This window comes from Acinonyx jubatus, chromosome B3, assembly GCF_027475565.1.
Source record: "Acinonyx jubatus isolate Ajub_Pintada_27869175 chromosome B3, VMU_Ajub_asm_v1.0, whole genome shotgun sequence".
Lineage (NCBI taxonomy): Eukaryota > Metazoa > Chordata > Mammalia > Carnivora > Felidae > Acinonyx > Acinonyx jubatus.
In genome coordinates, this window is record NC_069386.1 from 78131132 (window position 1) to 78154455 (window position 23324).

At 36.7% G+C, this 23324-nt stretch overlaps 1 protein-coding gene and 1 non-coding gene across 3 annotated transcripts in view; one reads left to right on the forward strand and one right to left on the reverse strand.

Moving 5' to 3' along the window:
- Window positions 1–23324, reverse strand: part of PRKD1 (protein kinase D1) — a 327764-nt gene that overhangs the window by 214463 nt on the left and 89977 nt on the right. The gene's annotated exons all lie outside the window — the stretch shown is intronic.
- On the forward strand, window positions 1132–1233 carry LOC113601608 (U6 spliceosomal RNA). Its single transcript, XR_003422901.1, has one exon. It is a non-coding gene; the product is annotated as a U6 spliceosomal RNA (small nuclear RNA).

Consider the following 23324-nt stretch of genomic DNA (forward strand, 5'->3'; position numbering starts at 1 on the left):
CAAACTATATATTTCAGCACCTAGCAGTTTTGGCAGCTCATTTGGAGCTGGTTATTGCCAGCTGGGCATTTTGCCATTTCCTTGAGGCAAAATTAAAGTGGAAGATGCAAGGGTTTTATTGTAATTTTCCACCACATATTTATATCATTATGGGTTTTGTGCTGCTCTAGTCCCCACACAGTCTCACTGAATATCTTCTCATTATGTCACTGAAATTGAAGCAAATATAGGATGATGCAGTGAAAACAAGTGGGCACTGTGTATAGTAAATGATTGCTGGAGATAACACTATGCCTATCAGAATGGGCTACATAATCTGCAGGCCCTGTGCAAGATGAAAATGTGGGGCCCCGTATTCAAAAGGCAGAGGAAAAGTTCCATTAGAGGTAGTAAAACACCAAGATTTTTCCTTCCCTCTGCAGTTTCTCTCTCAAGCTGCCATGGTATTGTTTATTTGCTAGTCAATGTTGTGTGTGACCCCCTCAGGGCACAGGGTTACCTGCAGAGTGAGTGCAGAGCTGGGGTACCAGCCCACATTTGCCCCCATGTGCACATAAACTGCCCACCCATTAGATACTGAGTCTCCTCTCCCTCCAGCTGCAGAGGAATGCTCTGTGCAGCTACTAGGGGAAGGAAAGTCAAGTCAGGGATCTCCCTTCCCAAAAGCACAGCACCCCAACCCATCCCCAGGGGCACTGCAATTTCCTACACAAGGAAATATCAGGTACCTAATTTGGGGTAGATGAGAAGTTCACCCCAATGAGGCATCATTGTGACACTGTGGGATGGGGACAACCGCATCAATGTCCAGTCCTGAAATGTCCTGGGCTCTTGCTCTAGAGCCCACCACATCCCTGCCAGGTACTGAAGACTGCGGCAGCTGTGGATCAGGAGCATGAAGGAAGAGGCCAGGTCCTTGAGGCCCTAGGACGTGTGTGAGCAAGCAGTTGAAAGCAGAAGAGAACCTACTATCCCAGTGCTGGGGCAGGCTCCATTACCCCATGAGACTTCACTTACAGAACACAAATTCGAACATAAGACTAAGGACTTCAAGACAGCATTAACTGAATGCTCTGGTCACAGGCCCAAGAAGCCAGCCCTGATTCATAAGAAACCCAAGTCCATGGGCCTGTGCTTTCTGCTGCAGCATATACACCAAAATTGAACAAAGAGATATTAGCATGACGGCTGCCCAAGGATGACACACAAATTCATTATGTATTCCACATTTTAGTTTTATAGAAAAATACAAAAAAGAAAAAAAGAACCCATAAATGAATCACACACAAAACTGGGAAAATCTGAGTAAAACTGGAGAAAGGTGGACTGCATCAATGTCAAGACCCCAGTCATGATATTCTACTTCAGTTTTGCAAAATGTTACCATCAGGAGAAACCATGTACACTGTATAGGAATTTCTCTGTACTATTTCTCACAACTGTATATTGTAATTATCTCAATTTTAAAAAGATCTAAGGCCTATCAAATGGACAAAAACCAGCATACAGGCCATCATTACCAATATATTCATAACATTAAATTGAATGTAATTTGACTTTGCTATGACATAAAGAACAATTCTTTAAATAACTAGCTCAAATACAAATTCTGCAGTCAGCACGTTAACCTCATGCTATACTATCAAGAGGAATGTGTTCAGCTATATTTCTTGTTAAAACGTCTCTTATCTACTTAAGATAAAATGAAAACACACAATCTAGAAACTACAAAAATCCTCTAGAAACCAAAGTGGCCTATGCAAAAGTATGCCTTTAATCACAAAAGGGGGATAAGTGTGTACTGAGTAGCACAAAATCAACTTTCAAATGTTAAGTTGCTGAACCCAGAAAGTTGCTTTGGGTACCATTTACAACTGAAAGTGTTTTTTTGATGCTGGTACAGTTACTTAATTTTTATATACATAAGACAAAACATCTTGCTTGGCACATGCTAAGAAAATTAAAAGTATAACAGGGAGAATCTGAATTCTCCAGACTGAGTTCCCAAGGACCTGAGCCAAATGAGAATTCTATATTGCTTCTTAGGACTGTGTACATGAGCAAATGCCCAATGGGGATCAATCTTGTCACAGTCCTAGGGGAAAGGGGGTGGCCCTGTCTGTAGGGCCTGGGTGATACAGACTGTTCAAAGGACACCTAATTCTACTTAGAATGCATTAAGTAAGATAATAGAAGAGACTCAACACCATGGAACCCAGCACACTGGAAATATTCTAGAGTTATTAGCAATTTATATCAACTATGGCAGCCTGATCCCATTCTGACCTCTCAAGTGCTTAGCACCAACTCAATATATATTATGCATCCAATTACTACTTCTGGCTCAGCCAGACAGCATTCATAGCCAAGATAAACCCACCTTTGGTTCAAGCCAGGACTTTACAAAGACCTGAAGAACTGATTAAACAAAGAGGCTTGGGATCCAAATTAATCTTGCCGCTGCTAACTCTGTACCTCTAGTTAAAACACTGAGCTGTTCATTAGTAAAATGGAATTTGAATTTCAAAGATAAATGAATATTCATTCACTTCGGGGAATTACATACTAAGGCATTCAAAAAAAAATTGTTGAATGAAAGACTGAATTAATGAATGGATATGTACAGACTTTTCCCCAACCCAGCTTTTTTCTCTTCACTAGCTAAATTCCCTTTCAGCTTCATTTTAGAGTTAAAATATCGAGGTAGAAGGGGAGGAACCACAAATAAAACAGCACTTTGCTCACGACCTCACTTGACTGTACCGTGCTCCACTACTACGTAATTAATCACTGTCAGCACCAGTCAGATGTGGATATGCCAGCAACTCCGTGTCAGGGTTTGCCAGGTGTGGCAAATTACTGAGTCTTCATCTAGCCAAGCTGTGAGCCCGGGAGTCTAACAAAAAGCACTTAAGAAACCTCCCGAGGCAGGAGAGCAGTGTTGGCTGCCTATCAATGTCTCCTTGCTCATGGTGCCCTAGTTTTGCTCTGGCAGTCTCAAGTTCCTATGGATTCCTCGGCTCAGGACTGTGCCAGTGCACTGAAGAACTGGGCTTTTCCCTCTCCCATCCTGGGCCTTCAGGTCCCAACCAGCTTACCTCTAAGGTATGCATGTACCCTAACCACAGTCCACACACCAGACTTTGATACACTTTCTCAAAGGCTATCAACGCCCTCTCCACTCGGTATAGGCTTGGATCTCAGGCTGGCTGTGTGCCCCCTCGGCAATTCCCTGCTGCCTCCATTGCTGGCACCAGCACAGACACAGCTTTGTATCTACTCACCACAAAAACCTTGCCTCTGTTCTATTCCATCATTGATTCCTTAACACTTGAAACTAAGCTAATTATATTTCATGAAATTTAATTCACTACATGCAAAAATATTAATGACTAAGCAAAATATAGATTAAGAGCCAACCTGAACTGTGTCACTATATAAGCAGCGGAAAGGATGGCTTAATATTTAAATACGTATCCGTCTAAAGGAAGATGACAAAATGTGTGGTTGAACATAGATAATCAATGCAAAATGTTTTCTGCTGATTCTTAAAAGCTAGTTTTCTAAAATGTGTCATTCAAATCAGTGGCCACTCTAACTTCCTTGCTCTTCTTCCAAGCTCTCTTTCAGAGATTTCTCACTACCTTTAAAGCTAAAACGCTACTAAAAATGTGCATCAAGTGACCTTTTAATCATCAAAGAAAATTATCACAGTCAACTGCACAGTCTTATAATATTCAATAATTAATTATGTCATGGCAAAACTACCATTAGAAGTCTCTAAATTATTTAAGATAAATCAAACATCTGGTAATTAGCTATTTCTTTCCAATCGGCTAGTACATCATAGTTAACATGAATACCATAGAGTTTCATGATTCATGTCCTCCCAAAATATTTTCACCTCTCCATTCCAGAAATTCAGTACCTAGAGGGAAACTGTTGAGAGCAAGAGGTTAAACACGACAATGAGAGGAGAATGCAAGTGCATAATACAAGCCTTTGGCACAAACTCAGGTCTGAATATGAGAAAAGGAAATATGGAGAAATTTATTGATAACAACCTAACCAATAATCCAAGTTGTACTTAATTAGAAAGTCTGGAGCCATTTACAGAACTAGGCAATGGAATATTCCCTAAGAATTCAACCTGATGCATCATGTAACATCTACCTCTCAAGAGTCTCCTCCTCTCAGTGTTCTTCCTAGGCCATTAACAATGAATGTACTCTAAAAGACTTTAAGTGAACTCAGAGTCCACTGAACACTTTTGACTGTACTTCTAATACCGTACAACTCCAGACCCCATTTTTATTTCTGGGTAAACTACAGAAATTATAAAAGCTCTTAGGTCTACCAGTTTCAATGTGGTACCAGTGTTCTATACATTAATAATACTCATTTCTTCATTAAAAAAAAATTCTCCCTTCAACGTAGGAACAAACAAAGGGAAGAATTTAATGAATAGAACACAGCCATGTCAGTAATCAAAACTCCCCTTGGAAGCTTTTTATCAGCAGTTAATAGAAATCAGCACAGAGAGAAAGCCGGAGTCCCTGAGCTACCCCCACAGCCAAAAGAAACAAAAAACAAAAACTAACCATCTGCCACAATAGAACCATAGTGGTGTGGATTTCATTTTCTTTCTTTTTTAAAAATACGGTTTATTGTTGGGATGTCTCGCTGGCTCAGTCACTGGAGCATGCAACTCTTCATTTTGGGGCTGCGAGTTCAAGTCCATCATTGGGGTAGAAATTACTTAAAATGGGGGTAGAAATTACTTAAAAATAAAATCTGTAAAAAATATATATAATTTACTGTTGCTTAAATCTTTTATTAAATTTATAAAATATAATTATAGAAAAAATTTTAGGCATGAACACTTTTAAATAATTTGGAAAGTTATTTGCTTTTTAAGTTCGCATCATTCACTGTCCAACACATGAACTTCTTTTAATTACCTACTGACCTTGGGGCGCCTGGGTGGCTCAGTCGTTTGAGCACCTAACTACTGATTTTGGCTCAGGTCATGATTTCTCAGTCATGAGACTGAGCACCACGTTGGGCTCCATGCTGAGTGTGGAGCCTGCTTGGGAGTCTCTCTCACCCTCTCTCTGCATCCCCCCAACTCACGTGCAAATGCATGCTCCCTCTCTCTCAAAATAAACATTTTAAAAAATAATCACCTACTGTCCTTAACTGCTTGGGTGACCTCTTTTTTCTATGAAATATATATATATATATCCTCATCCATATCATTAATAATCTTCAGAGGTTTACATTGACTCTGACTTTGCCTTATGTTAAGAGGTTGGTTAGGGATTCTTTAGCTTTGCTAACAGTTTTATATTTCAGTGGAATATAAAAGCTGTTGCTATGGACTGAATATTTGTGTCCCCCATTCATATGTTAAAACTCAAATCCCCAACATGATGGTATTAAAAGATGGGGCCTATGGGAGGTAATCAGGTCATGAGAGTAGAGCCATCAAGGCATTTAATGCCTTTATTAAAAGAGACAAAAGATCTTGGCCTTGCTTGCTCTCTCCTTACAACACAAGATGGCCATCTGCAAACCAGGAAGTGGGCTCTCACCAGACACCAGATCTATGGGCACCTTGATTGTGGACTTCCCAACCTCTAGAACAGTGAGACATAAATGTCTGTTGTTTAAGCCACACAGTCCATGGTAATTTGTTATAGCAACCAGGACTAAGAGAGTTGTCATTCAGCATATTATGTCCTCAATAAAGTAAATAATCTATTTCCTAAAACCCTATGATTACAAAAAATGGTCTTCACATACTAAAATTGTTCTTGTCCTGGTAGTTCAAGAGATTATGTTTTCTCTGTTGCTACCTTCAGTATAAAATAAACTACCTCTAATCTACTAGGCTTCAAAAACTATTCATTCTAACCACATTTAGATTTTTAAAAAGACATCTTGGGGGAAGTCGGTGGCTCAGTTAGGTGTCCGACTTCAGCTCATGTCATGATCTCATGGTTCGCAAGTTCGAGCCCCATGTCAGGCTCTGTGCTGACAACTAAAAGCCTGGAGCCTGCTTCTGATTCTGTGTCTCCCTCTCTCTCTGCCCTACCTCACTCACACACTCTCTCTCTCTCTCTCTCTCTCTCTCTCTCTCAAAAATAAACATCAAAAAAAAAACTTTTTTAAGACATCTTAAAGACTGAAGGTTTCCAAATAATTTTTGTAAACATACATTTATATACTCTACTTTTATGCTAGCTGGATTTGTGTGTCTGTGTGTATGAGTGTTTTAAGAATGAGCCTATGTCTCTTAGGATCAACTTTGAAAATGTGTTTTCTTTCAAATTTACATACCTGACATCTGTGAAATTTTAAACTAAATGTTCTTCACAAGAACTATAGAGTAGGGCTCCTTCTAAATCAAAATGAAGCCATGCTACGAGTAAGAAGTCCAGAAGTGAGTAAACATAGTTAGCCTTTCAATAATGCCTTCTCCCAATCCAGCCAAAGCAGAGATGAGTGGCAAAATGATGCATTTCAACTTTTGGGAAGATTAAATTCCAAAATTGCTCTATACTTCTTCAATTAGGTACCCCCCGCTTCTTTAAGGAGGACTCTGAAGAGCCCTAGATTGTTTGCCACTAACATACTATGAGCAAAAGGATGAGTGTGTTAGGATTGAGGGAGGGGAGATACATGTTTTTGTTCAACAAACACATACCACTGGCTATATTCGAGGCACTATTTTAAGGGTTTTACAAGCATCAACTCAATAAATATCCTCATAACAACTTTATGAGTAGCAACAGTTATATAATTCCTATTTTACAGATGAGAATACAGAGGAACAGGGAGATGGAATAACGTGCCCGAGACCAGTTGGCTAGTGAACTGCCTGAGCCAATATTTGAACCTAAGCTCTTAAGACATCAGAGTCCATGCTCTTAATAACTACCTTACTCTGCTTCTCCTGGCCACTGTCTCCTTAATTCTTCTCATAAATACCACCCAAAAATCCAATAGGAAAGAAAAGACAACATCTTTATTACAACAAGGAAAATAAAAGGGTATAGATCTTTGGAGACATTTCCTTTTCAGTAAAAGGCAACATAACTATTTTTCATTGGAAAAAAAAATGGACTTCCAAACACAAATGACAAAAACGGCAGGGAAGGAAATTCTATTTTCAAGTTTCCAGAAGGTTATCATAAGCAACAAAGAGAGAAAAGCAAATTAAAGTTTTCAAAACTGGCATTTGACAGTCTCGCTTTTACCTTGCTGCCTCTGACAAGTTGACTGCACTGTGGACGGTGACTGCAGAGCACCCTAAGGTGTGAACATTAAAGATGCCCGTGCTTGGAAAGAAAAAAGAAGCATATTGTAAGCTAATGTAAATGCACAGTAAGGTCTGAATGTTGTGGAAATAAGCCCAGTCTGCTTCTCAATTCATGAGTTTAGCTGAGATGCCAGAACAGATGACAAACAACAACAAACAGAAACACCATACCACACAATTCTCTCCGATAGCGATAGTGGGGATACACACCCTGAGCAGCCTCTTTAATTTGATGCTAATTTACCTCCTCGTTTAAACATTCTAAATATTTGTTATCTACTAAATATTCATGTACCATGTTTTACCTTGAGGGTTTTATTCTCCAAGGAATTAATTTATAAACACCTGTAGTAAAAAGTACTTTCCTCAAAATAACAATAAAAGCTTTTATTTGAAGATTTAATAACAATTCACTGGTCAACATATGGACATGGATGAACTCAATCTTCTTGGCATTTAAAATTTCAAATACTGAGATATTTCATTTGAAATAAATACTTCATCTTATTTCAAAGTAAAACAAAAATTTTACCTGTTCTTGAATACAATTATTTTTGTTGGGTTTCAGTATCAGTGAAAACCCAATAGTAGACTTTTTTTTCTGGCAGTACCATAAGCAGTTTATTTATTTACTAAAAATTGGTTTATTCAATCTTCTTCTTTTGAATATAAACACCTTTCAAAGGATCTGCTTTATTTCTGTTTCATAAGCAACATTAATTGACTAAAAGTAAATTAAATATTAACAGTTTTAATACAATAATTATTTATTCTATATGTGGTGATAGCCTATTAGCTCAACTCCAACTATTAGTTAAAGAAAAGAATGATAAAGCAAAATCTACTGAATATATCAAACGCCCAAATAAGGAATGTTCTACTAAGAAAAGAGGGTGGAGTACATGGTATTCTTCAACAGGCAACGTCATGTAATACAAAGAAAGACTATGGGAATGTCCACATTAAAGGAGGGTAAAGACGTAAACCTATCAAATGCAATACCTGATCCTTGGCTGGATCCTACTAGAGAGGAAAAACACTCTAAGGGAAGTTGCTGAATCAGTTGATAAAACTGTAATACAAATGATAGGTTAAAGTATTTTATCCATGATAAATTTACTGAGGTTGATAATTATATTCTATTGTATAAAAGAATACCCTGTTCTTGGGAAATACCCACTACAGTGGATGGATGCAAGTAGGTGTGTATGGAACACATTCAGATGGTTCACGGGGGAAAAAGCATGAGAATGAGGGAAAGGAAAATGGGGTCAAATTATTTAGATGAACCTGGGTAAAAGCCAGAGGTGTGATCTCTGTGTTATTTTTAGTTTGCAAATTCTCTGTGAATTCAAAATTATTTCCAAATAAAAAGTAAAAAAAAAAGGGGGGGGGCAACAATGAAAACTTATTGACCTGAATTAGAAGTATGAATTTAACCCCCTGGATTGAGGCTCACTGTTCACAGCACACAGACACTCAGAGTCCCTGAAACGTGTGCTCAAGGCACTGATGTTATGTTGTGGACTATCAGAGACATTCAAGTCTCAAAAGACCTTGGTCCACAAGGAGTGACGGTTATTTCTAAAACTAAGGTCTCCAAACAGGCACTGCTGAATTCCCTCCAGTTCCTCAGACACCATAAATTCACAATGTTCACAATGAGAAGATGAGGAACATCCATCCACTTTAAACCTAATCATTGTAGGATCACAAAGCCAACCCATATCAGCCCTGGAAATAAGATTCATCCACACCACCAATCCAGAGGCAAAACTTAATGGCTACAATTTTAATGGTCTGACTACTCAGTGAATATTTACTTAGTGCCTACTAAGTGCAGACACTGGGCTATATGCTATGAAGAGAAAATGAATAAGCTTTGGCACTAATCTTAAGGAACTCACAATCTCAGGACATAAAAAGACACATAATTCTGTAATTACAATATCATCTATGAAATATTGCTGTAATAAAGGTGTAAATGGAGTGTTCTGAGAAGGTCTCCATGAACAGGTGAGATTTAGCTTCATTCAGTTTTTCAATAAATATTTACTCTGTGTCAGAGGAAGCAACCTTAAGGATGAGGAAGTGCTTCCCCAACTGACAGGAAAAGAAGTGAGAAGGGAATTCTAGGTGAAAGCAAGTAATAACATTACAACAAAAGCATAGCATCATGAAAGGGTAAGCTCTTCTCACTGAATAGTAAGTAGCTAAGTACGGCTGGGGGAACAGCATCTCCTAGGGTGTGAATAATGGGGGAGGTAAGCCCAGTTGGAGCCAAATCCTGAATGGCCTTGTACAGCATGCTAAGAAACCACAAAGTAATTCTATGGAGGGAATGGTAGAATATGTGTAGCAGGAAAATTTAAGTGATGAAATAAATGTTTGTTTTAGAAAGACAATTCTAGTGGAAATGTCAAGCATGTATTACCAAGAGAAGATGGGAGTCAGGAAGAAGAGTCCACATGTAACTGCAACAGTCCTCAAGTGTTGTGATCAGAGCTTGAACGAAGACGCAAGGAAAGAGACATTTAAGGAAGTAGACTGAGCAGGGCTCAACAACCAGATGATTGTGTATGACGAGATATGGTGGGGGTGGGAGTCACTGATAGTGATTGAGTTTAAAATTCCAGTGGAGTATGCTTAGAGATGTCCAATACAGAATTTAGGATTATGGGAAATACACTGAAGTTGAGAAGAGAAGTTAGGGTAAATGTAAAGATGTTAGGGTCACAGGATGAAGATTAAATACAAGACACTTGTATTCTCTAAGAAAGATTGTATACATTAATAAGACAGTTAAGAATACATATTTAAAGATGAGCAGGAAAAAAAAATAAGCCAAGAAAAGGAAGAAAAATGAGATGGCAGAATTAAATGGTAACCAGTATTACATGGCTCTTGTATATGGTTTAGACACCCAGTGACCACAGTTCAACCAACACCCACAATACACATTCACCGTGGTGGTAGGTACCAGATATTTTGCCACATCCTGGTTATTATACTATCCCCAACTTTCTACTATATCTGAATAAGACAGTGACTTCTAAGTGTGGATACAGTTCAAGTTAAGGTCTCATTCTATTCACTCTTGCCTACACACTGAACTACAAAATTAAACAGAGGACTTTATTTTAAAAGAAAGCATAATCATGGAACTCGAGAGCCTGTATCACCATTTGGGGCTTATAAAGCAACACAGAGAGAAAAAGTTCACAAACTAATTCTTGGACGCTATTCTTCAACTTTTCTTTTAAAAATTACTGATGAAACAATATTACAATAAGCCATGGTCCAAATAATGCAAACTTCTGATTTCACCATGGCAATGCCAAGTGATTCTGAATGAAACAAAGAGCATCCTCCACATGGAACGCCTGCAGATCTCATGTGAGGATGTGTGTACACACACACACACACACACACACACACGCTCCTCAAACACAGACTTCACAGTCACAGCAACCTTTTAAACACATTCAACCCCCACAGTGACCACCAGTCTCATGCAAACCTCTATGCTCTCAGGCAAATGGTGATACTTATAGTCAGTAACTCAGCCTGGCAACTAGGTTTTACAACTCCATGAACTAATTTGTTCTCTATATAATTTTTTTTAATTTCATGATTAATGCACTGCCCAGATCTTGAATGTTTTGGCCTCCCAGGTCACCACAGAAAGCAATCTGTTTTTCTTGTATGATCATTTGAATTAGTAATACCTAGTCATCTGACTGCAAGTATTCTTTACATATGAGCTATAGAAAATAATCAGTCACAGATCAAGTTTACTAGTCTCAAAGCAAATGGCGTAGGTATGATTTATACAAAATTCTTCAAATAGTTTCTCCACAAATGATCTGAATTTTGTTTAGTGTGCATTGTTCAACCTTCTTTTTTCATTTTGTGGATATTTCTCTTGGGTCAATATTCACTTTATTCCTGTCTAACTCAGCAAATGAAGGCTCAGATCCAAAATGGTTCTGCCGTTGATCTAGCATGCTAATAGAGCAATAATTATTTTAGTGCTTCAATCTGGTCAAAAGATGACCTTATGATGAACCTCCTGTAAGAGAAACATCACTGTTTATAAATAAAATCTCATGCAGAGAGATCCTTAGCTTCCAAAGGAAGAAAGCAATCACTATGTTTGCAGGCAGTTAATGTTCTGCCCTTTACTTTAGGTACATAATATCTAGATTTTCATCAACATTTTTTAAAATGTTGCTCTAAGTACAGAATCCTGGGTTTTGCTCATGCATATCTGGAAACTATTCTGTTTAGGGAATATCCCACAAGCAGCTAGGATGCGAAAAGGACATTCTTTATGGATTCTTGCTACTAAGAAAATACTCCACAGTTCTTGATTGAGTCCCACCACTTTCTTAAAGGGGCATCTAACTAAAAAGAGCTAGATATTTTTGTGAAGAATCAAAATATCCACACAAATCCAAGGAAAATTTAAAGTCAGGCCAAAAGTAAATTATACAAAGGACTAATTCAAGAGTGGAAATGGTGCAGTCCAGGTTTGAAAATCACATTTGAATTCAAATAGACCTGGATTCCAAGATTTACAGGCTGGATAAACTTGGACAAGTTACCTGACTGTGCCAAGAATCCAGATGGAAATAATTGAATATAATATGTGAATATAAACTGAGCCTACCACTTGGTAACCCACAGGCACTCACTAAATATTACCTTCCTTCTTAACTTTCCACGTTGATACTGTAAATGACAATACCATTAGGGAACTCCATAATGTTTCATTATGCAAGTGTGTGGCTTGGATTTCAATGATTACCTGCTATTCTGTAAACAAAGACTATCACAAATATCCCATTTTGATACATGGCGACTATCAAAAGTGGATTGGATTCATAAGCTATTTTTAATGTTAGTTATTTTCATAGCCTATGGGTCATAGAATAATGCAAAAGAAAAACCACTCAAATACAAACACATTAAAATATACACATGATGAAAAAATATAAATATAAACAAGGCTCATAATTTTAAAATACCCACGATCTCAATCCCATTAGACTGATGCAAATGACAAAATCATTGAATGAACACCACATTACTACTTCCTTTGTACTTTCCTAGTAAACTGGATTAAATACAAACACTCTTTAGTGGGGCTCTGTCCCTATTATATAATCCAAAAGCTGACATAAAAAAGAAGGTCAAGGGGTGCCTGGGTGGCTCAGTCCGTTAAGCATCCAACTTTGGCTGAGGTCATGATCTCACTGTTTATGGATTCAAGCCCCACTTTGGGTTCTTGCTGTCAGCACAGAACCTGCTTCAGATCCTCTATACCCCTCTCTGCCCCTTCCCAGCTCGTGCTATTTCTCCCTCTCTCAAAAATAAATAAACATAAAAAAAATTGTTAAAGAAGGTCAAGTCTACTTTTGTAAAGTTCTTTAGTAATAGGTCAGGGGACAGAAACATTAGGATGAGACTATTACAAACTGTTGATGGAAGAGGGAGGGGAAAAGGATTATAGTTTTTGGTTCCTAATTATAAATATCCCAAAATATCATATTCACATTAATGAACATTTTTCATCTTAATAATGAACAGCCACCTGCTTAAGTCAAAGAAACAGGAGCCCACTTCTAATTGGAAACAGCAAGATTGTGTGTATTTTCCATTGTGTATTTTGGCTCTCCAAATGTTCAGTTTGAGAACTCTGAGGTTAAGCCTTAGAAACTCCCCCAGTTCTTCATAAACTGACACATTCCTCGGACACACACTGCATGCATTCAGTATAATCAGAATACGCACAGTTGGAATGCCATGCTTGAGTCCTCTGCATTTTTTAATCAGTCTGTGTGAATTTTAAGTGAGTTATCAGCTATGCTGATGGTGCAGCAATTCTGTATTTGGAAAGTTCTTAGACGGGACTAATAGAATCCGAACGTTTTAACGTTCCTTTATTCATTTCAGAGAGAGCCTCTGTCACACTTGCTATCTTCCGCCAAAGTCTACAAGGATCAAACTTAGTGGTAGCAGACTAAGCTAAATAATGTTTTGTCCAAGTTTCCAAAACAAGCTTTCACAATTTTCCATTTATGAAAATTAAAGGTAGGAGCTCTATTTTATCATTGGGATCAACCAAAATAATTTAAAAAATAAACTTGATTCTAAACTGTTCTGTCCCCCTTCAAAATTCTAACCACCATTTTTAAGTAATACCAGCATATGGTGGCCCCTTCCCTTCCCTGCTAAATGAGCTCTATCAATTGGAAATCAATTTAGAGTCAATATCATTTTCTGTTCAGAGCCCTATACAAATAATCAGGCATGATGTTAGCCTCTCCAATTATAATCTACGTATCAAATGACTTGTCAAAATGTTATTCAAAAAACCAACAACATTACTAACACTGAGAGACTAGATTCATACTCAAGAAATGCATTCACCACACTAATGAAATTATTATATCAAAAACTGTTGATTATATTCTTTCACTGGTTGCCAGTCTAGGTGACTTGAAGATAATTATACAATCAGTCATATAAAATCACTGGATACTTGAGGATGTGTCTTGCTTGTTTGTCTGTTTGTTTTAATTAGTGAGCCTTGTGGTTACAAATTTCCCAGCATTTGTCAGTAATGATGACAACATATTTAGTCCAACTGGACACTAATTCAGTAGTCAATTCAGGATGTCAGTACATAATTGAAAAGTCAGAAAATTAATCACCTTGACAGGGGACCCTTTCAGATTAATGCTGCATCCCATGCGAGGACTGGAACATTCATATTTTAAAATTTTTATTGAGTATGAGAATTTTCCAAAAAGAGATAATACTTTTGGCTCTAAAATCTAGTGGACCTCCTGTTTTCCTTAATGAGAAATTCAAAGATAAATATTTTTTTTTACTGGGTTTCAGAAGAGAGTTTTTCTCAGATTACATGTGCCAATAAGTGTGATAAGTGCTTCCTGGTGAAATAAGAATGAAGACTTAACATAATCCAAAGTAGGCTATAATTTTTAAAAAGATTATTTCTTTACAATGTCATGAGTGCTACAACAGATGTATGCATAGAAAAGAGTAAAGGCGTGACAGATATGAGGTCTGAAAAAGTGATATTTGAACTGACATTTGACAAGTAATAAATAGCAACTGTCCAAACACTCATGTCTTTGTGTGTGTGTGTGTGTGTGTGTCTCTGTGTGTCTGTGTGTGTGTCTATGTATGCATGCACATGCACACATGTATGCATTTGTGTGTGTGTTTGAGGAATCACTGCCATGAGCCAAGGAAAATTCATTCTAGTAAAAGCACACATTTCACTGGGATAGAGAATGAGAAGTGGATATTTGCCAGATCATGAAAGACTGTTTATAAGAAGTTTATATGAAGGCATGGACTAATCCCCAAGGGGACGGTTATTAAAGAGTTGGAAAGGGATAATGGCATGGCTTGATACACATTTTATTGATGCCATTGTCAAGCAGGATTTTAAAGACTGGACTGTTTATCAACACTAACTTTCTGAACTTTCCGAATAGGACCAACAATATTTTGTCAACATTCCATCAAGAAGTGATGTCTGCATCATCAAACAACAGAATTCAGTGGAAATAATGGTATGTAACTTCCCAGGTTTGCCCTTAAGAGACAATGGACCTCTCCCCTGTCTTGCTTAGAATTCTTCCTCTTGGAAATCTCCCTCTTACAAGGCCTCTCTTGGAAGCCACCTGCCATGATGTGAGACACCCAAGCCACAGGTCGTGGACATATTGAGTCTTCAATCATCCGTGCCCAGGAGCCAGACATGGAACCAAAGAAGCCTCCAATTGATTCTAGCCCCCAGCCATTCAAATCTTCCTAGCTGAGACCCCAGACATCATGGAATAGAGACAAAATAGTTCCCTGTACCCTTTCGTAATCCTAACCTATAGCATCTATTAACATAATAAAAACTTGTTTTCTATCACTAAGTTTTGGGTGACTTGTTACATAGCAAGGTAACTGGAATAAGGTTCATCCTTAACAGAAATAAGATCCATTACAAGATCCTTTAAGTAGTTCACTATCAGATCTTTCATAAGTAGGATCCAAAACTCCTAATGCAAACTTAATAGGAAAGAGTGTCACAGTATGCTTTTAATTTTTTTTTAAGACTTTATTTTAGAGGCGCCTGAGTGGCTCAGTCAGTTAAGCAACCAACTCTTGGTTTAGGCTCAGGTCATGATCTCAGGGTTTTGTGAGTTGAAGCCCCGTACGTATCAGGCTCTGTGCAGAATCTGCTTGGAATTCTCTCTCTCTCCCTCTCTCTCTGCCCCTCTCCAGCTCGCACTGTCTGTCCTCTCTAAATAAATACATAAGCTTAAAAAAAAAAAACTTAAAAAAACTTAAATAAAATAAAGACTTTATTTTAGATCAGCTTTAGGATCACAGAAAAATTGAGAGGAAGGTACAGAGAGTTCCCATAAAGCCCCTTCCCCCATACACAATATCCTCCACCAAAGTGGTACATTTATTACAACTGATGAATCTACCACACTGACAAATCATTATCCTCTAAAGTCCATAGTTTACCTTAGGACTCACTACTGGTGTTGTACATTCTATGGGTTATATTTATGCAAAATGTATAATGACAGCTATCCATCACTCTAGTATCATATATTTTCATTCCCTTTTTAAAAAATTTTTGTGATGTGTTTTTTAAACCGAGGCATTTTAAATAAAACTTCTAATTTGGAGGGGAAAGAAAAGGTTTGTTTGTATGTTTATTGGTTGTTTCCAGCTACTCATGCTATAACAAGAAGCATTTTAAGGAATTACCCTTAGGCAGGAAGCCTAACATATTTCTCCACTAACACAGACCCTCACATCTAAGAAAAAGAGAAACATGTTCAAGTTCACACAACCTCCTCACTTATGCCTACTCTGAACTGGATGCTGTTCCTAGTCACGTGCTGCTTTTCTTTTTTACTTCACTGAGGTCATATTTACTGCTAAAACATTTCTTTTAAACTTGCATTTGCATATCAGAGAAAATAAACAAAACACAAAAGTGAAAGACAACTGATTCACTTATTTCCTTTAAGCTGACAGATTTCATAGAAAGTGCTTTTGTAATAAAAAATATTAATGAAGTGGCAATGTTTTATGCAGACATTTGCTCCTCTGTCTACTTCATTTATAAATACATTTTAATGAGGTAATAGAGACTACACAGATCTGCAAGTGTTCCTTTTTCTAACATTTGTTCTGAATTCAAAGATTAGAAACAGCTAATCTGCCACATTTTGGGGGTTGGTTTATGAATACAGCATTTAAAGCACATTGTTTGAGCATCTGGAAAGCTAACATCTCATAAATAGCCCATCCTCCCAAACATATGATTAGACAATAAGGGTAATCTGAAATTGTTTAAAATCAGTAGCCATAAAGCAGATATAGTGTACTAGAAATTGTCCCTCCCTCCCTCCCCGCCCTCCACCCCAGAGTGTGTATTGAAACATGCCTTAATGGGCCTTCGCTTGCCAAGAAGACATTCAGAGTACAGTTGGTCTTTGTACAATTAAATTATGCACATTGTCAAATCTTCTCATTTAAGAAATCTATATTTTACTGAATTATATCTAAGAATTAAGTCAGGTCTACCCTGGAAGTACTCCTTATGTCTCCATTCTCATGTTACATGATTAAATACTGTTTTCTCAGTAAAATATTTTTTCACTCTTCCTCAAGTGTGTATATATTTAACCACAACAATCAGCAGACTTAATAAAGGACATGGCTCAAGGACACAGTCTACCTTCTGATAGACCTCCTGATAGGAAGAAAAAAACATAACATATAACACATTTAAAATGTTTCCTTATTTCATATATATATATATATTTTTTTTTCCTTTCCAGATTAAAAACTACAATAACACTTAGAAAAAGTATAACCAACTCACTTTATATAAAACATGGGTTCCCCAGGAGTCATAAATATACTGAGTCTATTGTAATACGTTGGAAAAACCTATCTAAAAGGAGTCTCTAAAAAGGAAAATATTCTTTATGATTGAAGTATCCATCCAATATTTGATCTGTGTAATGAATTTGAACTTGAAAGCCATGGCTGTAGTAACTTACATTTACTGAGTGATGACACCTGTCAGAAACACAGCTAAGTGCTCTGTATTAATTATTTCATATACTCCTCAAAATAACCCTATTAAGTATTACTATTAGTCCCATTTTAAAGATGAGTAAACTGAGACATAGAATGTTTATAAAACAGGCCTAGTGTCACACAGCTACAAAGCTCATAAAATGTTTAAGTTTGGAACAACCATTTAAGATGGCCTAATAATATCATGTTGTTTTGGAGATAAGCCACACAGTTTAAGCAGTAACAGAACAAAATCCAAACCTAGTTTTTCCTTGTTCACAGTCCAGTAATCATTCAAACTTTTTTTTTTTTATTTCTCATTCTGTATAGGGATTTTTAATTTTTTTTTAAATGTTTATTATTTATTTTGAGAAAGAGAGCATACGTGCATGTGCACGAGCAGCAGAGGGCCAGGGAGAAAAGGAGAGAGAGAATCCCAAGCAGGCCCCACGCTGTCAGTACAGAGACTGAATTGGGGCTGGATCTTACGACCATGAGATCATGGCCTAAGCCAAAATCAAGAGTCAGATGCTTAACCGACTAAGCCATCCAGGCGTCCTGGGGTTTTCAATTTTTTTAATCTTTCGTTTTCTCCATTTGTAATCATCCCTCCCTCAATCTTCTGTGTGTCCTTCCAGCTCATGCTTTAATCAATCCATGACTATTTAATAATCACTTATTATAAGAGTTCATAACTGACATACATGAAACCATTTTTTATGTACACCTTCTGTACTACCAGTATGCTGCTTTGTCACTCAAAATGATGCTTGGGGGAATCTGTCCATGTGACATATGTATGTATATCTAAGCCAATTATATTTAATTTCTAGCTACATCCATCCTATGAACATACCACATAATTATATGTTATTCCTGTTTTTTATCATACCAATTTTATAGTGAACATATGTGAACATGTCCCTTGGGCTTCTGTGCAGAAATTTCTGATTCGGTGTATATGTCCAGCATCACTAGATATGGCCAAATACTTTTCTAAAAAGGTTGTACCAATTCACACTTTTACTCACCATACAGTCAGCCCTACCTAACTCCCCCACCAAAATTTCTCTAATGCATAATATTGCCCAAACTCTTAAATTTTGCTAGTGGCCTTGAAGTGGTATTCTCATTTTTATTAAAGCATGTCCCTGAACACCAGTGCATTAATATTAATTGTTTAGATTTCCTTCTCTTTAAATTTATCATTTACCCATACCTCCATTGGTTTATTTGGATTTTTCTTATTAATTTGTATTTTTTTTATGTTTGTCTGTTAGATATGTTGTTTTCTCTCAGATTAACCTGGCTTTTAGCTTTGTTAATATTATCCTTTGTTATACAAAACTTTAATTTGGGGATAAAGTTCATCTATTTTTTCCTCCTGATTAACACAATAAATTCAAATTGATATGAGAATGTATATTTTTTATCCAAAATGTTTAGAATTGGCACCCTTATTCTTTGCTCAAAGAAAATTAAGAGAAACTGAACTGGACTTTCCTTCTCTGCAGTTAGCAAAATGACCCTCAAAGTAACTATATAAATCCTTGGTTATTATTAATAAAATTCAGAATTAATCATCTTACCTTAAATGGAATTATCATTTCATTATAATTTTAAGTAAAAATATTAAACATTATTAAAGTAACATTAGCCATCTTTACAAGGATCCCAGAAATTAGATGATTATACATTTTATCAACTGGCCAATCTGTGGTATTTTAATTTAGCCCATGTTTATACCTGGCTATCACACTTTCTATATGCTTTCTTCTTTATTTCAAGTCAATTTTCCTTATTACTGAGGTACCTTACATTTTTAAGCTTTTGGAGAATTTGGAAATATCAAATTACTGTATAACTGAGAAATATTATACAAGAGATTACAAGGAAACAAAATCTGTTTTCCCCTATAATTCATTATAGAATGATTCTTTAAATATATATATCAAAAGTATAGAGTTTGAAAACAATCCATTTTTGAAAGATGGCACCTACCAAATGCCTTCCCCATCCTGCATGATTCTTTTGGAAATCATGTGGATGAGTAAAAAGTACTTTAAGTAGTTCTACATATCTAACACCCTGCCTTTACTAGTGTAACTACAGGTAAATCACTAAATCTCATTTTCCTTTTATGTAAATTAATATATAAGGCCAAATGATCTCCAAACTTGTACTCTTTTAAAGTTTGCTAAACTACTCATACACATACACATAACTCTTAAGGGTCTAAACAGCAACTATGAAACTAAAATTTCATTTTAACATGCAGCTGGCCCAAAGTAGGATAGGTAACTTTCTTCAATACAGCTACTGAAGTAAAATCCATCACTCACAAACCAGAGTCAGTGTGCCTCAGAGGAAATGGATTCTGGTGACGTCAGGTATTTATTGTTGCTTCCAGAGCAGACAGAATTGAACAACCCTTCTTTCCCCATAAAGTAGGAAACATTTCAGTATAAGAAATGTATAATATAGGATTCTACTTTACAATTGACCACATACTCATTTTCAGGGTTATCTCTGAAAGAACTTTACTTTGGTTGATTTATCTTCCTATACATTGAAATTGCTATTTACTGAATTCTACCAATTTCAATTTCACATATAAGAAAGTAATCCCTTTTACTCCTCTATTTTCTATCCATCAGACCCATTACTGAATAGATAGTAGTGAGTTTGAAAAAAGGAAAAGGAAAAACTCACAAGACAGTAGCTATTCAAGCCTCTCAAGGCAAAAGAGAGCAAAGGAAAACAGTTCTCTTCTAAAAGGGCATGTCCTTCTCAATATTCTGCTGAGAGAGATCCTTTCTATAGATTCCCTACAGCAGTAGACCTATTCTTCCTTTAAAAAGTAGTTATATGCGTTTTAATATTAAATTGCATGTGTTCATAAAACTTTAATTTGTCATATCTACAAAAATGTTTTCAAGCAGGATTTCTCAGTCAAAAAAAAAAAAAAGCTTAATGAGTTTCATCAAACTGGATCTGCTAGAGACAGAAGCTGTCAGCTGTTGATTGTTCTAGTTGGGGGAACTCATAAAACCAAGTTGTGATTTGGGCAAAAATATAGCTGTTCCATTTATTTAGTTTGCCTGTGTTGACATACTGTTGTCTCTTTTCTTGTTTTGTTTGAAGTAAAGGCCTGATTTTTTTAAGTGATTTTTTTTTCCCTTTAAAGTAATTGTCAGGTTTCTTCACACAGAACCAACATCACTGGTAGTTCAATAATATATTTCTTTTTCTTTAACATTAGTCCTCACATATGACTAAGTTCTTGGTTTTGGTAGCCCTAAATCTCAGAACAAAGCAAACTAATGAAAGCATGCTCTTAATTCTTTAATGGTTGGTTTTCCCAAGTTTATTTATAATTTACAAAGAAATAATTTTCTCCTAGTATTTCTGTTTTCTACTTCACTAAATATTAGGGGCACTATCTTCCAAGATATTTATTAAAATAGCAATAATGATAATAAGTTACTAAAATTATGAAGCAATTATTATATGCTATGTACTTCACTAAGCATTTTATAAGGATTATCTCATTAATGTTCATACAAGCTATGAAGTAAATATTATCTCCAATTTAGGAAGGAGGAAACTGACTCACACTTGTTAAGTAATTAAACAAAGGTCATACAACTAAAGGTGGCGAAGCTAAGATTCACATTCAGGCAGTGGACTCCAAACTCAATGCTTTTAAATGCTATTAATTACTACCTTCTATTACATAATGCTGCACTAAGATTGACTTTTTTTCCTCTGAAGAATTAGCCTTTCCTTCTCATTTATGAGTTTACAATCTGATAAATTAAAATTAACATATAAGGAAATATAAACAAGTACAGGAACACCAACCAACAAGTACATTTAATTAAAAATGTGTCATGTACTCATGCTGTGAATGGTGTCCCAGTGCACTGAAAAAAAAAAATTCATTGCATACAAATACTGGAGCAGTTAAAGAAAATGAAAAGATCAAAACTATTCACTGCTTCTACTTAGCAACTTGGTTGTGCTGATGGACCACAATAATATTTTCCATCATATAGTCTATTTCCTGCCTTTACTGACTTGAATAATTGAAAACTGGATAACACATTCTGCTTTTGCCTTTTTTACTGGATGAAAAGTCTTAGAATTACATGGTGCGGTTTACCTTTACAGGCATAACAGTGTAAATTTAAAGAAATTAGTTGTTATTTTACACCAACTTTGATCAAACGTTGGCTGCTTCTCGTTCAAGACTCATTTCCTCTCTTGTACTGATCAGACTCTGTAAGTTTGTCTCCTCTATACTTTGCATTTGAAGAAATTATTTAAAAATACAGATATAACCAATAACATATTCTTCTTGAGGTCCAGGATCCTTCTCATATTCCATGCAATCATAAATCCAACAAAGCATTAAAAATTAAAATGTATACTAAATATCACTTAAAAGGTATGAACTAAATATCATATGGGAGATCAGAAGAGAGGACTCCCCAGATGACAATTAAGACAGGCTTCATTGAGAAGGTGGCGATTATGCCAGGCTTTCACTAGAGCAAGGTTAAACTGAAACAGACCAGAGGGGAGAGGACATTTCAAACGAAGGAGTGTGTTAGGAAACATCGAACACACCTAGCCAGCTATAAAATAAAAGCATTTAGAGAGTAAATTGGAGCTGATTTAGGGGGCTGAGGCTGGACTGTCTGACTGAGATTTTGGTACTCTATTTGCTAAACCTTGAGAAATCACTGAAGATTTTTAACCATTTGGTCTTGAATCAGAGATGTGAACTAGGAAAATTAATATGGTAATTGAGAGTAGTATGGAATCAAGAGAGGGTTATTACAAGATTAGAGGCTGAAAAAGTGGCCAATGGTATTGAAGACCTTGAAGAACCACTAAGTGATGTTGGAGATGGAGAGTTCAAGAATGATGGTAGGGCAACAGGTGAAAAAAGAGTTCTCAGCTAAGTACTGGAAAATTTGGGTATTACAACAACATCTTAAGAGTTTACCAGTCCAGGGATGCCTGGGTGGCTCAGTCAGTTGAGCGTCCAATTTTGGCTCAGGTCATGATCTCACGGTTCGTAAGTTCAAGCCCCACATGGAGTTCTGTGCTGACAGCTCAGAGCCTAGACTCTGGTTCATATTCTGTGTCTCCCTCTCTCTTCTCTCTGACCCTCCCCCACTCATGGTCTGTCTTACTCTGTCTCTCAAAAATACATAAACGTTAAAAAAAAATTAAAAAAAAAAAAAAAAAGAGTTCACCAGTCCGCACTAATGAAGGTGAGTAGCGGCCACTGGCATAAAGTAGAAAGTTGTGACTGTAGAGAAGAATCGCTAAGAAATCACATAACCAAAATCTGGACTCGGCTGTTGGATGTAAGGTTTGCAATGCCTCCTTCCTGTCCTCGTTCAGACACAGCAAGGAAGCAACCTCCACAGAGAAAGCCCTGAGAGAAAGACTAGTGTCCTCAAAGGATCCAGAGTTCAGACAAGGGAGCAATCAGGAATCGTGAAGGCCCTGTAGGGTGAGCAATGGAACACACACTCCTGGTCAATGAAAACACCAACAGGTGGCAAGGCCAGGGCTGAATGACCTATTCTAGGTTAGGATGAAGTTCAGGAGAAAGGAAATTAGAGGAAACAATAGCAAGTCACATAATTCCACAAAGTATTCCTAAAAATCAAAATAAAGCACAACCAGACACCAGGATGGTTAACTCAGTTTCCAGCTCTAAGTGTTAATTAAAATGATTCCACTAGCTCCTTACCCAATAAAAAATCTTTATGTCCATGGCTGGATTTAAGCCTCAAATGGCCCTAAAAACTGAAGAAAAAAAAATCATGCACTTCCACAC